The sequence below is a fragment of the Ovis canadensis genome, chromosome 1, assembly GCF_042477335.2.
Source record: "Ovis canadensis isolate MfBH-ARS-UI-01 breed Bighorn chromosome 1, ARS-UI_OviCan_v2, whole genome shotgun sequence".
NCBI classification, from domain to species: Eukaryota; Metazoa; Chordata; class Mammalia; order Artiodactyla; family Bovidae; genus Ovis; species Ovis canadensis.
Genome location: NC_091245.1, coordinates 238,791,397 through 238,808,627, shown reverse-complemented (window position 1 = coordinate 238,808,627; position 17,231 = coordinate 238,791,397).

Below are 17,231 nucleotides of genomic sequence, written 5' to 3'. Positions count from 1 at the left end.
GCCTTACAAATAGCTGTAGAAAGAAGAGAAGCAAAAAGGCAAGGAGGAAAGGAAAGATATAAGCATCTGAATGCAGAGTTCCAAAGAATAGCAAGAAGAGATAAGAAAGCCTTCTTCAGCGATCAATGCAAAGAAACAGAGGAAAAGAACAGAATGGGAAAGACTAGAGATCTCTTCAAGAAAATTAGGGACCCAAGATAATATTTCATGCAAAGATGGGCTCAATAAAGGACAGAAATGGTATGGACCTAACAGAAGCAGAAGATATTAAGAAGGGGTGGCAAGAATAAACGGAAGAACTATACAAAAAAGATCTTCATGACCCAGATAATCACAATGGTGTGATCACTCATCTAGAGCCAGACATCCTGGAATGTGAACTCAAGTGGGCCTTAGAAAGCATCACTATGAGCAACACTATGAACAAAGCTAGTGGAGGTGATGGAATTCCAGTGAAGCTATTTCAAATCCTGAAAGATGATGCTGTGAAAGTGCTGCACTCAATATGCCAGCAAATTTGGAAAACTCAGCAGCGGCCACAGGACTGGAAAAGGTCAGGTTTCATTCCAATCCCAAAGAAAGGCAATGCCAAAGAATGTTCAAACTACCGCACAATTCCACTCATCTCACATGCTAGTAAAGTAATGCTCAAAATTCTCCAAGCCAGGCTTCAGCAATATGAGAACCGTGAACTTCCTGATGTTCAAGCTGGTTTTAGAAAAGGCAGAGGAACCAGAGATCAAATTGCCAACATCCACTGGATCATGGAAAAAGCAAGAGAGTTCCAGAAAAACATCTATTTCTGCTTTATTGACTATGCCAAAGCCTTTGACTGTGTGGATCACAATAAACCGTGGAAAATTGTTCAACAGATGGGGATACCAGACAACCTAACCTGCCTCTTGAGAAATCTGTATGCAGGTCAGGAAGCAATAGTTAGAACTGGACATGGAACAACAGACTGGTTCCAAATAGGAAAAGGAGTACGTCAAGGCTGTATATTGTCATCCTGCTTATTTAACTTCTATGCAGAGTACATTATGAGAAACGCTGGACTGGAAGAAACACAAGCTGGAATCAAGATTGCAGGGAGAAATATCAATAACCTCAGATATGCAGATGACACCACCCTTATGGCAGAAAGTGAAGGGAAATAAAAGCCTCCTGATGAAAGTGAAAGAGGAGAGTGAAAGTGTTGGCTTTAAGTTCAACATTCAGAAAATGAAGATCATGGCATCCAGTCCCATCACTTCATGGGAAATAGATGGGGAAACAGTGGAAACAGTGTCAGACTTGGGCTCCAAAATCAATGCAGATGTTGACTGCAGCCATGAAATTAAAAGACGCTTACTCCTTGGAAGAAAAGTTATGACCAACCTAGATAGCATATTCAAAAGCAGAGACATTACTTTGCCGACTAAGGTCCATTTAGTCAAGGTTTTGGTTTTTCCAGTGGTCATGTATGGATGTGAGAGTTGGACTGTGAAGAAAGCTGAGAGCCGAAGAATTGATGCTCTTGAACTGTGGTGTTGGAGAAGACTCTTGAGAGTCCCTTGGACTGCAAGGAGATCCAACCAGTCCATTCTGAAGGAGATAGCCCTGGGATTTCTTTGGAAGGAATTATGCTAAAGCTGAAATTTCAGTACTTTGGCCACCTCATGTGAAGAGTTGACTCACTGGAAAAGACTTTGATGCTGGGAGGGATTGAGGGCAGGAGGAGAAGGGGACGAGAGAGGATGAGATGGCTGGATGGCGTCACTGACTCAGTGGACGTGAGCCTGAGTGAACTCTGGGAGTTGGTGATGGACAGGGAGGCCTGGCGTGCTACAAGAGTTGACACGACTGAGTGACTGAACTGAACTGAACTGCCCAAGGCTTTCTAACCAACTTGCCATCAGCCAAGTGAAGAAATATTTCAAGCTGGTGGTAGCTTAATGTTGTATACTTTTTGGCTTCACATCAAACCCCTAGAGAACTGAGTGTGATATTTGGATAATATCAATACTAAAACCTGTCCCAGACCTCAGCAAAAGCGCAAAATGAGTGAAATTTACATTAGTTGCTAGGCACACTCTAACAGATAAAGGTAACTATCCATTCTCTCCTCCTTAAAGCCCTTAACTGTCCCTGCAGCTCCTTGAAGTGGGTAGCTATCTTCTCCCCTCAGGGAAAGATTCTAATCTTCAAATTTCCTCTCAGAGCTCTCTCATCTGTAGTTATTCCTTTAGAGACTCTTCAAAGTTTCAGACCTTACAAATATGACTGCTGACAATGTGTTGACACTAATATATCAATACAGGGGTCAGCAAACTACTGCTATGGGTCAAACCAGCTTGCTGCTTGTCTTTGTAAGTAAAGTTTTATTGGAATGCACCCACACACGTTTGTTTAATATCATCCATGATTGCTTTGGGTCTGCTGTGGCAAGCAGAGTTGAGTATTTGCTACAGAGACCACATAGCCCCAGAAATCTGAAAGATTAACTATCTGGCCTTTTAAAGGTTTCCTGACTAGTGTTTTAATTACCATTTGTGGTGGTATATAGGAATAGCTGACGAGGTAACTGATGAATGGGTCCTACTGCATAAAAAAGGTGGCTTCTATATCCTACCTCACTCTCGTTTACAAAGGCCTTGAGGAAACAACCCATTAAGCAAAGACTGTGATAATAATTTTGAGATAGAGCTTATGAAATAGAAAATGCTGAAAGCAAAGGCAGCCAGTATATCACCAAGACACCTACCCATATCATGCTACACTTAGGACTGAGATTGAGAAATATTGGACACATTGTAGCAAGATTAGGTGAATTTCATAAATGTTACTTTCTAAATAGTTTAGGCATATATAGATAATGATCATTTAGCGGTATACAGCTTTTCTTTCTTTCACTTTTTTCATTTTCAATAACATTTATTGTTTTCTTTCTAACTTTACAAAAGGTGCATTGTAATGTATGTATCTTTACAAAAGATACATGTTCATTGCAGACAACTAGAAATACATAAACCTGTGAAGTAAAAATTAACAATCATCCTTTACCCGCACCCTCCAGAGACAACTGTCATTCGTGTTTTGATGTATTTCCTCCCAATGTTTACATGCCGCGGCCAGCACAAGCAAGAGTCGCACCTGCACAGGGAGAGAACGGAGCGTCCCCGCTAAGAAAAATAAGAGAGAGACAAAAGATGGGGTTGAGAGGATCAGCCCAAAATGGCTGATACCTTGCTTTATTGTGCTGCAGTATATATAGGGTAAAGTACGTGACTTATGACATTCACAAGGTTGTTTTTTAATCTCAGGATACAATCACCAGTTGTGTACAGAGAATCACCAGACCCTTACCACTGTATACATAATAAGATAATCTATCTTCTAGGACATGTTGCAGGAACTGGACATCCTGGAGTCTTAAGGGCTATAAAAATTCTTGAGGGTGGCGGGACAGGGAGCTTAGGAACATGTCCTAGGGCTCTGCATACCTGCTGAGCAGCTCCCAAGACTTGACCCTTCACGGGCAGTCCCCCGCATTTACAGATTCTTTAACTGAAGCAGAATTATCTAGTTACCATATGTCACCGTACAAAGATATTACAATATAATTGACTGTATCCCCCATGCTGTATATTTTATCCCCATGACTCCTTTATTTTGTAACTACAAGTTTATACCAGTTAATCTCCCTCACCTATTTCACTCATCCCACCAATTCTCTTTCCTCTGGCAACCACCTGTTTGTTCTTTGCATCTGTGAGTCTGTTCTGTTCTGTTCTGTTCGTTAATTTGTCTTGTTTCTCAGATTCAACATATGAGTGAAACCATACGGTGTTCGTTTTTCTCTATGTGACTTATCTCACTTAGCATAATACCCTCTAAGTCCATCCATGTTGTCAAAAACAGCAAGATTTCATTCTTTTTTATGGCAGTCCATTCTACGTATACCACATCTTCTTTGTTCATCTGTCTACTGATGGGCACTTGGGTTGTTTCCATATCTTGGCTATTGTGAATAACACTGCAATGAACATAAAGGTTCTTCTATCTTTTTGAATTAATGTTTTCATTTTCTTCAAATACTTATCCAGAAATGGAACTGATGGATCATATGGTAATTCTATTTCTAATTTTTTGAGGAACCTCCATAATGATTTCCATATTGACTTCACTAATGTACATTCACACCGACAGCCCACAAGTATTCCCTTTTTTCCACATCCTCACCGGCATTTGCTATTCTTTGTTATTTTGATACTAGTCATTCTGACAGATGTGAAGAGTTGTCTCATTGTGGTTTTGATTTGCATTTCCCTGATAGTTGGGTATCTTTTCATGTGTCTGTTGGCCATCCGTATGATGTCTTTGGGGAAATGTCTATTCCAAAGAAGACAAAATGAGTGGTCCTTTGCCCATTTTCTGATTCTGTTGCTCATTTTTTTTTATGTTGAGTTATATGACTCCTTTGTATATTTTGATTGTTGACCTCTATCAGATATATCATTTGCAAATATTTTATCCCATTCAATAGGCTGCTGTTTCATCTTGTTGATAATTTCCTTCACTGTGCAAAAGCTTTTTAGCTTGATATTATCCCATTTGTTTATTTTTTATTTTGTTTCCCTTGCCTAGTGAGACACATCTTAAAAAATATCGCTAAGGCCAATGTCGAAGAACCTACTGCTTGTTTTCTTCTATGAGTTTTATGAGTTTAGATCTTACATCTAGATTTTAATGCATCTTAAGTTTATTTCTGTATGTGATATGATAAAGTATATGATGATATAATTCAGAATTCCACCTTATTAGTTTTATCAAAGACTACTGTAAAGTTTTGATGCATGCTAATTAAACCTACAGATGAAAATTTTGATAGCAACAGATAATATGCTGACTGAAAAAAGAGTGATTTTAACAAGGGCTTGAAACAAGGGGTTAACTCTATCCAGATGTCATCAAATAAGAATTTAAAGAAAAGTCCTAACTGTGATACACAAAACCACTTGCACAGCTATACAATATGGCTTAGTTGTCTGGGTAGGAAATGTATTAGATTTTAGCTGACTGTAAACTCAGTATGATCTTGCTTTGTATAGTGATTGCCAAGGAGATTCAATTATATTATTATACATTAATCAGAAAACATGTCTAGAAGGGTGGATATCTGTTTACAACCTCCATATAGTGTGTTGTGCTGTGTTGTGCTGAACACTAAACTTTCAGAGAAACTAAAAAATTGGAGTATGTGTAAAGGAAACCAGCTAGAATGGTGAGAAGCCTGAAACTGCCACAAAATTAAGAGACTATTTAATCAGGTGTCTTCAAATGTTTGAAGGATGACCTAAAGTTTAACCTTGCCTGTAGCACTGATCTTTGGTTCAAGAATAAATAAACACACAAACAAAAGAATAAAGAAACAAACCATTACAGTGGACTCAAAGGAGAATTAGCTGAATTGGGTGCACCTTTGTTATCATCAGGATGATAAAAGCAAGTCAGTGAACAGTCATTTCAGGGTTGGAAGTTAAACTAAGTTTTACCTAATATCCCTTCCCTAGAAAATTCTAAGATTCATAATTTTTTAGATTTTTATATGTGATATGATAAAGTATATGATGATATACTTTATGCTGTGCTATCGATGAGGTCCAAAGGAAATGCCTCACTATAAGCACCTTGCCATGACATTTCCAACTCCTTCATAAACTGGCTCCCACCCACATATCCACCCTTGTCTTCCAGTATGCCAGACCTGCGGGCTTCCTCGGTGGCTCAGTGATGGCCTGCAATGCAGAAGACGCAGATTCGGTCCCCAGGTCTGGAAGATCCCTGGAGGATCCACTCCAGTGTTCTTGCCTGGAAAAGCCAATGGACAGAGGACCCTGGCAGGCTACAGTCCACAGAGTCACAAAGAGTCAGACACAACTGAAGTGAGTGAGCACATGTGCGTGCCAGACCTGCATCTTACAAAACTGAGGATACGTGCTCACGTCTCACCTACAAAGCCAGCAATTTCATATTGTTATGTCTAGTAATATAAATTTTCTTCAAGCATGCTTTAAATATTTCAGCATCTAGGCCTATATGCTTCCATTTCTTCAACACGAGATAATTTTCTAAGACAGCCTCTCTCCACTTCTGCTTATCTAAAGACTACCTTTCTTTTAAAGTTCCATTTGTCCTTTCACCCATGAAACCTTCTTCAGTGATTCCAACAATCTGATTTTACCTAATTCTTCACCTCTGTAGGTTTTTTTTCATCCAAGACAAATGATACTGTTTTATATGGCTATTTGCCTTCTCATATATAAGCCCTTGTTCTTATAAATGTCATACCCAGCTTACTCCTAGCTACTGTGTACTTTCCTACACATTAGAAGCTCAACAGATAGCTGCTGCTAAAACCCCAGAAAGTCCCAACCACAATGCTTCTGTATGAAACTGCTTCTAAATGAAACAACATAATGAGTTAATTCTTCACAGATTCTCTGACCCATGACTCACTCTGAGATGTGATTATTATACAGTTCTCATACTTTGCAGCTACCAGAGACAAAGCTGAGCATTTGTAGGTACATGCTTATTAGGAAGGCTTTTGGCAGGTCTGTTACTAGGATTGTTTGTGCAGAATTATGAATTAAGCAGTCTGCCAAGGCAGATCTAATATTCTTTTCTGCTCAATGAAGTAAATCTTCAGTTTCTAAATTTACTTCCTTTTTCATCCCTTTCTCTCTCTGAAATTTGTTTCACAGGAACATTTTAATGCATTTATCTTTCTCCTTCAGCTTGTGAAATTACTCATCCCTGGGATGTGTAATTGAGAGGTGTCCTATTACACCCATGGGATTATAAGCTTTATGAATCACTCTGACATGAGAAAAATGTTTGTATAAGAAGTACTAGATTTATGTGAAAAGGGTACAAAGGCTTTTAATAACCCTGGCTCTTGGTTTGGGCAGGTCTTCAATGGAGTATTTCTATACATGCAGCTTGCAAATTACACATGACTGGCAACATTTAAATGTGAAAATACTTTTGTGCGGGCAGGTGCTTTTTAACTGAGAATTTATAGTGTACATTTTCATTGATTTCTCCTCCTCAGAAACCTAAGATTTTGACATGTTGGAAGGAAATGTCTTTAAAGCTCAGATCAGTGCACGGAAGAACTTTAAAACTGGAATTACGATTTGTGCAAGCATAAGGATATATGTGGTGTAGGAAAGAAATAGTTTTCTTTAAAGAAAAACTACTAGGATGAGTTGCCTGAGAGTGAATGTGAAGTGCTCTGAACATCTTTCAGAAAGTCACAGCAACTTTTTAAAACTTGGATGGTTAGCTATATTCTACTTGAAATCAAGGGTTTTATTAGGCAGAAGTTGTAGAGTCCGAAACTCATTTTGGTAAAGACATTGAGTATGTGTGCTTGTCTGTGTGTGTGGTCTTCATAATTTAATTTATATTCACTAAAATTAGTTTTAGGCTATTAAGAAAAATTTTTGAGAACACTGGTGGACCCTTATTAGTCAGGAACCACAGGAATTTCACTAAATGATTTATAATCTAATGTACTTTCTTAAATGAAATGGCTAATACTGGTGACTTGGAGCTTGGGGCCTAAGAAAAGCATGGTTTGTGGTTAAAAACCCTAAGACTTCTAGTTTTCTAAAAGGTCTTCCTTTTCTCTCTTTCTTGTTTTTGAAGTGTTCTGACATATTGTATTTACTTTTCTTGAAAATATTTGTGTTTTCATGAAAATATCTGAAGTTCTTTCACATAAATGGAAAGGAACCATTGAATAAAATATCTGAGCTACCATGGAGACTTGAGTCCCATTAATTCCAACTCCTTTATAATTCTAGAGAAATGAGACATAGTCCAAAGAAGTTGCGTGAAACCAAATTATTGAAAAGCTAGGCTCATGAAAAGTATGTCCATGCCTTCTCACCATTCCCCTTTCAGTCTGTTATACCAAATACTCCTTTCCTGTTCTGGGATGAAATCTTAGGCTGAAAGTATTGCTTTTCCAGCTACTGTCAGATATTAATGAGTAGTGTGAATGCTTCCTAAGTAAAGAACTTGCCTGCCGATGCAGAAGATATAGGAGACACGATTTCAATCCCTGGGTCAGGAAGATCCCTGGAGGAAGGCATGGCAACCCACTCCAGCATTCTTGCCTGGGAAATCCCATGGACAGAGAAGCCTGGCTGGCTACAGTCCATGGGGTCACACAGAGTCGTACAGAACTGGAGAGACTCAGTATGCACGCATTGTCTAATTTTTCATGGGCAGAGGAGCCTGGCCGTCTACAGTCCATGGGTTCACACCGAATAGGACATGACTGGAGAGACTCAGCTTGCATGCACTGTCTAATTTTTCAGCCATAAAAAGCTTAATATTAGGGTTAGTCATTTTGGACTGCCACAATAAAATGCTATAGATTGCATGGCTTAAACAATAGAAATTTGTTTCTCACAGTTCTAGAGACTGGAAAGTCTAGAATCAGGGTACTGGGCAACTTGGCTCCTAGGTAGGTTCTCTTCCTGGATTACAGGTCGTCATCTTGATGTGTGAACAAGGCAGAGAGAAAGAAAGAGACCTCTTGCTCTCTTCTTCTAAGATCACCAATCCTATTGAATTAAGCCCCCCCTTATGACTGCATTTAACCTGAATTATCTCCTAAAAGTCCTGTCCTCCAATAAGCCTCATTGTCACTTTGGAGGTTACAGCTCCAACAGGTAAATTTGCAGGCACAGTGGGAATGTGACGCATAATGTTGTTCATATCAATCCCGAAGCTTCACTCTTTTTGTCTAATTCATGGCTAAATGAATTGGGCAGGGATCAGCTTTTCTCAGGTCTATATGATTATTCTTCCTGGCTTTTGCATTCCTCTCCCATCACAAAGCTGCTCCTCTTATCTGGGGAAGGGGGCACGGATAGGGAAAAAAAAAAAGAAGGGGAAGTGATATCATGCAATTCTCACTTAGCTGTTCATGCACATGGGCAGATCTTTAAAAGTTTATTTTTAGGGTGTCTATGAGGGTTCTTCAAAGATATCTTCCATGCTCACTGATCCCAGCACAGACTCCACATGGCATGATGTCTCCTCTAGTTGACTATGTATGACACCTTTCTCAGTCCCTGCTTTCGCATGTCCCGACTATGTATGACTATGTATGTGTTTCTCAGTCCCTGCTTTCACATGTCCCAGAGAGACTCTCCCTGCTGTGTCTCTTGCCTCTCTGATGACTCTTTTTCCTGCTCCCTCTTCAGATAACTCAAACCCAATTTTCTCTGTGGATCCTTGGAAATCCATTTATTTTATCCTCACAACACTTCTTTGAATTATTTCTGCAGGAGCACAGAAAAAATTAGTTACACAACCATGAACACTCAGTTAGTAAGTGGTAGAAGTGAGATTTGAACTAAAGTAGAACCATCTTCAGAATCTACGGGCCTCACTACTATACCCCACTGAGGGAAACACCAGGGGTTTTTCTTTCCCTCCTAAGTCTGTGTCCTCTGTCATCTGAGGCAGCCCTAGTCTCAGTTACCTTTCCAGGCACAAGTCAGGAAACCCAACCCTGGGAGCAGGTGCTAGGCTTTGTGATGATTCCCTAGGTGCCTGCTTTACTGTACTTATGTGGGAAAATACCACTTGCTCTCCCCTATGAGAAAGAGGAGAAACCCAGGATCCTAGTGTCTCTTAAGGAATTCTCCTTGATGAACTCTCATACGGCTCACATGGTTTTGCTGGGCTAAAGATCAAGGAACAAATCTGGGGACCCATACTTGTAAATCCTATTTGGATGGCCTAGGACCTGCCATTTGATCATAGGGGTCCTTGGTACCTGGCGCTTTCAGTTTTGAGATCTCAGCTGAAACTGCCAAGAAACAAAACATCCCGTTTTAACACTCTATTAGCAACTTGCTTTGTATCATACAAACAGCTATTGCAAAGCCAGAAAGTTATCATCTGGCTTGAAAGAAATTAAATTATTGAATCTTTTTTTAATAGAAAAAAATATATTTTTCAGAGATCAAACTTAAGGGGAAAATGGCAATGTATGTGACTATATTTCTGTAGGGTGTGTATATTTGATTGATTAATGTCTGTTATCCTTTCTTCCTTCTTCTAACAACAACAACCTGATTTTCTGCTAAGGAATTTCTCTACACGTACTTTGAGCTATGTGATTCAGGCAACATTCTCCCAGTTCCCATAGTCCAAGGGAAGGGCATATGAACTCAGTCCAGCCAATCAGCAAATTTTATTTCTCTGACAGCAATAACTAGCTGAGGGATTTACAAGTGACATGATTTAATACAGTGAGAACTTCCTTAGACTTATTCTGGAATTTTTGTCAAAATAAGTGCTTTATTTATTCAGGGCTTACTAAACTAGTTGAATCTAATTGGTAGTCAATTTTGCACCAATAGCTGATATCTACTTAAAGTAAGGAACCAAAACATAGAAAGTACAAAAAGAGAGAAATAATGATGATGGCATAATCAGAAACACAGGATCCAGTCATGTCAGATGCCAAAGACCTGAAATTTTCACTTGTATTGAATTAATACATTTATCAGTCCCAATGGACTGTAGCCCACCTGGCTCCTCTGTTCATGGAATTCTCCAGGCAAGAATATTGGAGTGGGTTGCCATTCCCTTCACCAAGGGATATTCCTGACCTAGGAATCGAACCCAGATTTCCTGCATTACAGGCAGATTCTTTACCATCTGGGCCACCAGGAAGCCTATTCAGTTTCAGTTCAGTCGCTCAGTCATGTCTGATTCTTTGTGACCCCATGAACCACAGTATGTCAGGCCTCCTTGTCCATCACCAATGCCCAGAGTCCACCCAAACCCACGTCCATAGATTCGGTGATGCCATACATCTCATCCTCTGTCGTCCCCTTCTCCTCCTGCCTTCAATCTTTCCCAGCATCAGTGTCTTTTCCAAGGAGTCAACTCTTCTCATGAGGTGGCCAAAGTATTGGACTTTCAGCTTCAACATCAGTCCTTCCAATGAACACCCAGGACTGATCTCCTTTAGGATGGACTGGTTGGATCTCCTTGCAGTCCAAGGGACTCTCAAGAGTCTTCTCCAACATCACAGTTCAAAAGCATCAAATCTTCAGTGCTCACCTTTCTTGATAGTCCAACTTTCACATCCATACATGACCACTGGAAAAACTATAGTCTTGACTAGACAGACCTTTCTTGGCAAAGTAATGTCTCTGCTTTTGAATATGCTATCTAGGTTGGTCATAACTTTCCTTCCAAGGAGGAAGCGTCTTTTAATTTCATGGCTGCAATCACCAACTTCAGTGATTTTGGAGCCCAGAAAAATAAAGTCAGCCACTGTTTCCCCATCTATTTGCCATGAAGTGATGGGACCGGATGCCATGATCTTCATTTTCTGAATGTTGAGCTTTAAGCCAACTTTTCACTCTCCTCTCTCACTTTCATCAAGAGGCTCTTTAGATCTTCTTCACTTTCTGCCATAAGGGTGGTGTCATCTGCATATCTGAGGTTATTGATATTTCTCCCGGCAAACTTGATTCCAGCTTGTGCTTCCTCCAGCCCAGTGTTTCTCTTGATGAACTCTGCATAGAAGTTAAATAAGCAAGGTGACAATATACAGCCTTAACATACTCCTTTTCCTATTTGGAACCAGTCTGTTGTTCCATGTCCAGTTCTAACTGTTGCTTCCTGACCTGCATACAGGTTTCTCAAGAGGCAGGTCAGGTGGTGTGATATGCCCATCTCTTGAAGAATTTTCCACAGTTTATTGTGATTGACACATTCAAAGGCTTTGGCATAGTCAATAAAGCAGAAATAGATATTTTTTCTGGAACTCTCTTGCTTTTTCAACAATCCAGCAGATGTTGGCAATTTGACCTCTGGTTCCTCTGCTTTTTCTAAATCCAGCTTGAACATCTGGAAGTTCATGGTTCATGTAATGCTGAAGCCTGGCTTGGAGAATTTTGAGCATTACTTTACTAGCATGTGAGTTGAGTGCAATTGTGCAGTAGTTTGAGCATTCTTTGGCATTGCGTTTCTTTGGGATTGGAATGAAAACTGACCTTTTCCAGTCCTGTGGCCACTGCTGAGTTTTCCAGATTTGCAGGCATATTGAGTGCAGCACTTTCACAGCATCATCTTTCAGGATTTGAAATAGCTCAACTGGAATTCCATCACGTCTGCTAGCTTTGTTCATAGTGATGCTTCCTAAGGCCCACTTGACTTCACATTCCAGGATGTCTGGCTCTAGGTGAGTGATCACACCATCGTGATTATCTGGGTCAGGAAGATCTTTTTTTGTACAGTTCTACTGTGTATTCTTGCCACCTCTTCTTAATATCTTCTGCTTCTGTTAGGTCCGTACCATTTCTGCCCTTTATGGAGCCCATCTTTGCATGAAATATTCCCTTGGTATCTCTAATTTTCTTGAAGACATCCCTAGTCTTTCCCATTCTGTTGTTTTCCTCTATTTCTTTGCATTGATCACTGAGGAAGGCTTTCTTATCTCTCCTTGCTATTCTTTGGAACTCTGCATTCAGATGCTCATATCTTTCCTTTTCTCCTTTGCTTTTCACTTCCCTTCTTTTCACAGCTATTTGTAAGGCCTCCTCAGACAGCCATTTGGCTTTTTTGCATTTCTTTTTCTTGGAGATGGTTTTGATTCCTTTCTCCTGTACAGTGTCATGAACCTCCATCCATAGTTCATCAGACACTCTGTCTGTCAGATCTAGTTCCTTAAATATATTTCTTTCTCGCTTCCACTGTATAGTCATAAAGGATTTGATTTAGGTCATACCTGAATAGTCTACTAGTTTTCTCCACTTTCTTCAATCAGTCTGAATCTGGCAATAAGGAATTCATGATCCGAGCCATAGTCAGCTCCTGGTCTTGTTTTTGCTGACTGTATAGAGCTGCTCCAACTTTGGCTGCAAATAATACAATCAATCTGATTTCAAGGTCAACCATGTGGTGATGCCCATCTGTAGAGTCTTCTCTTGTGCTGTTGGAAGAGGGTGTTTGCTATGATCAGTGCGTTCTCTTGGCAAAACTCTATTAGCCTTTGCCCTGCTTCATTCTGTACTCCAAGGCCAAATTTGCCTGTTACTCCAGGTGTTTCTTGACTTCCTACTTTTGCATTCCAGGCCCCCCAAAGGACATCTTTTTTGGGTGTTAGTTCTAGAACGTTTTGTAAATCTTCATAGAACTGTTCAACTTCAGCTTCTTCAGTGTTACTGGTCGGGGCATAGACTTGGATTACCGTGATATTGAACGATTTGCCTTGGAAACAGAGATCATTCTGTCGTTTTTGAGACTGCATCCAAGTACTGCATTTCGGACTCTTTTGTTGACTATGATTGCTACTCCATTTCTTCTAAGGGATTCCTGCCCGAGTAGTAGATATAATAGTCATCTGAGTTAAACTCACCCATTCCAGTCCATCTTAGTTCACTGATTCCTAGAATGTCAACGTTCACTCCTGTCATCTCCTGTTTGACCACTTCCAAGCCAACTTTTTCACTCTCCTCTTTCACCTTCATCAAGAGGCTTTTTAGTTCCTCTTCACTTTCTGCCATAAGGGTGGAGTCATCTGCATATCTGAGGTTATTGCTATTTCTCCCGGCAGTCTTGACTCTAGCTTGTGCTTCTTCCAGCCCAGCATTTCTCATGATGTACTCTACATGTAACTTATATAAGCAGGGTGACTATATACAGCCTTGACGTTCTCCTTTTTCTATTTGGAACCAGTCTGTTGTTCCATGACCAGTTCTAACTGTTGCTTCCTGACCTGCATATAGGTTTCTCAAGAGGCAGGTCAGGTGCTCTGGTATCCCCATCTCTTGAAGAATAAAAAAGTTGGCTTAAAGCTCAACATTCAGAAAATGAAGATCATGGCATCCGGTCCCATCACTTCATGGCAAATAGATGGAGAAACAGTGGAAACAGTGTCAGACTTTATTTTCTGGGGCTCCAAAATCACTGCAGATGATGATTTCAGCCATGAAATTAAAAGACGCTTCCTCCTTGGAAGGAAAGTTATGACCAACCTAAATAGCATATTAAAAAGCAGAGACATTACTTTGCCAACAAAGGTCCATATAGTCAAGGCTATGGTTTTTCCAGTGGCCATGTATGGATGTGAGAGTTGGACTGTGAAGAAAGCTGAGTGCTGAAGAATTGATGCTTTTGAAGTGTGGTGTTGGAGTAGACTCTTGAGAGTCCCTTGGACTGCAAGGAGATCCAACCAGTCCATCCTAAAGGAGATCAGTCCTGGGTGTTCATTGGAAGGACTGATGTTGAAACTGAAACTCCAGTACTTTGGCCACCTCATGTGAAGAGTTGACTCATTGGAAAAGACCCTGATGCTGGGAGGGATTGAGGGGAGGAGGAGAAGGGGACGACAGAGGATGAGATGGCTGGATGGCATCACCAACTCGATGGATGTGAGTCTGAGTGAACTCTGGGAGTTGGTGATGGACAGGGAGGCCTGGCGTGCTGCGGTTCATGGGTCACAAAGAGTTGGACACGACTGAGCAACTGAACTGAACTGAACTGAACTGAACTGAATTTGCCTTGATTCATGGACCTAACGTTCCAGGTTCCTATGCAATATTGCTCTTTACAGCATCTAACCCTGCCTCCATCACCAGTGCCATTCACAACTGGGTGTTGTTTTTGCTTTGGCTCCATCCCTTCATTCTGTTTGGAGTTATTTCTCCACTGATCTCCAGTAGCATATTGGGCACCTACCGACCTGGTGAGTTCCTCTTTCAGTGTCCTATCTTTTTGCCTTTTCATACTGTTCATGGGGTTCTCAAGGCAAGAATACTGAGGTGGTTTGCCATTCCCTTCTCCAGTGGACCACATTCTGTCAGACCTCTCCACCATGACCTGGCCATCTTGGGTGGCCCCACACAGCATGGCTTAGTTTCACTGTTACACAAGGCTGTGGTCTGTGTGATCAGATTGGCTAGTTGTCTGTGATTGTAGTTTCAGTCTGTCTGCCCTCTGATCTCGGAAGCCTATTTACCACTAAACTTGCAGGTAAGAGATTAGAATCAAGTATTGTCTTCAACATTAGTGAAAGATAAACAGCTTTCACAGGGGCTGTCATAGAGTGTTGACTGAGCTATCTGACCCTCCTGAAATCGTATTTCACATGCAGTTGATTTCCCTGTGCCTATGCCCCAGACACCATCAATGTCATATCTACATCTCTTTGGGAATTACATTTGTACAGAACACTGGCTTCTATCTTCAAGGACCTGAGACCCTTTGCTTGAAGATTTCAGACCACAGAAGCTGTTTCTGCCCATTTGCTGATAGGTCAGAATTTCTTGGTTGTTTATGCCTCCTGGGAGCGATCTATTTCAAATGACCATCAGGAGATAGTAGATAAATACCCTAGTTCTTCCACAACCTATCTGAAATGACACACAACCTACCAGAGGTCCCTAGCTAGGCTGAGCCACCATACGCACAGAGGTAACCCACCCAATAATAGACTATTATCATTGGCTTCCTTTCTCATCCTAACTCACCAGTTTCCACTTCCCTATTGGTTTCTTGAGATTGAAAGTGAAAGTGAAAGTCGCTCAATCATGTCCAACTCTTTGTGACTCCATGGACTGTACTGCTGCTAAGTCACTTCAGTCATGTCCGACTCTGTGCAACTCCATAGACAGCAGCCCACCAGGCTCCCCTGTCCCTGGGATTCTCCAGGCAAGAACACTGGAGTGGGTTGCCATTTCCTTCTCCAATGCATGAAAATGAAAGGTGAAAGTGAAGTCGCTCAGTCATGTCCAACCCTCAGCGACCCCATGGACTGCAGCCTTCCAGGCTCCTCTGTCCATGGAATTTTCCAGGCAAGAGTACTGGAGTGGGGTGCCATTGGAATTCTTCAGGCCAGAATACTGGGTTGGATAGCCTTTCCCTTCTCCAGGGGATTTTCCCAGCCTAGGAATTGAACCAGAGTCTCCAGCATTGCAGGCAGATTCTTTACAAACTGAGCTATCAGGGAAGCCCTTCTTGAGATTACTTCCCAAAGAAATTAATTCCACTTGGGGTCTGTTTGGAGGAAATTCAAGGTAAGATATTTTGCCTTGATATGTTGTCCTCCAACACACATACACGTACGGTAGGCGTGATTGTACCATCACTGTACATAGATGGATATCACTATCCTTGGGCCCTTAAAAACACCTCAAGTACCACTTCACCCCTGATCTATCTCACTGGGGCAGGTAAAAGGCAGAGAGGCCCTCTTTAGTTGTATTCTTTTCATTTTGGAGGCTCTTAACTATGCTATACATTGCTGTCGTTCAGTCTTTAAGTTGTATCCAACTCTTTGCAACTCCATGGACTGCAGTGCACTAAACTCCTCTGTCCTCGACTGTCTCCCAGAGTTTACTCAAACTCATGTCCATTGAGACAGTATAGATAAAAGGACCTTATCTCAAGACAAGATCTTGCCCTAACCTAGAAAGACACCAAGACAGAGAAGTGAGACAGGTATCCCTCTTAGAGAAATCACAGACTCATCCTGAATCTCTGAAAATCAGGGAGAGATTTTCCATAAAATTTATCATGCATTCTGGGACTCTTTTTTCTAATTCTCTGGTTCTTTTTTTTTTAACTGAGATATAACTTATGTGTAACACTATACATTTAAGATGTGCAGTGTATGAATTTGTTGCATTTATATATTGTAATATGATTACCACCATAGCGTTAGTTAACACATCTCTCACATCACATAATCATCATTTCCTTTTCATGGTGAGAACAATTAAAATCTATCCTCCTAGGTATTTTGAAATTTGTAATTCAGTGTTGTTGACTATAATCACCATGCTGTGCATTAGATCTCCAGGACTTATTCATCTACTAATTGCAAGTATGTATCTTTTAGATTTTTTAAGCTTTATCCTACTATTTAATTACCAGAAAGCAAGTTATCTAAGTCCTGACTAGATCTTATGATTTAGGACAATTATGAAACCCTGGGACAATTTTGAAAGTAAAAGAATTGTTCCAGGACAGCTGGTATAAGCTGGGACTGTTGTGTGTAGCCTGGGATATATACTTATTGCAGGTAAGATCGAAGGTGAAAAACAAGGAAGCAGACCTCTCCATAAGTGCAAAGGTTTCAGAAGTTTCCCCAAATACCCCTACTAACCAAGACTTGAATGTTTCCCATGTGACCTGGCCCT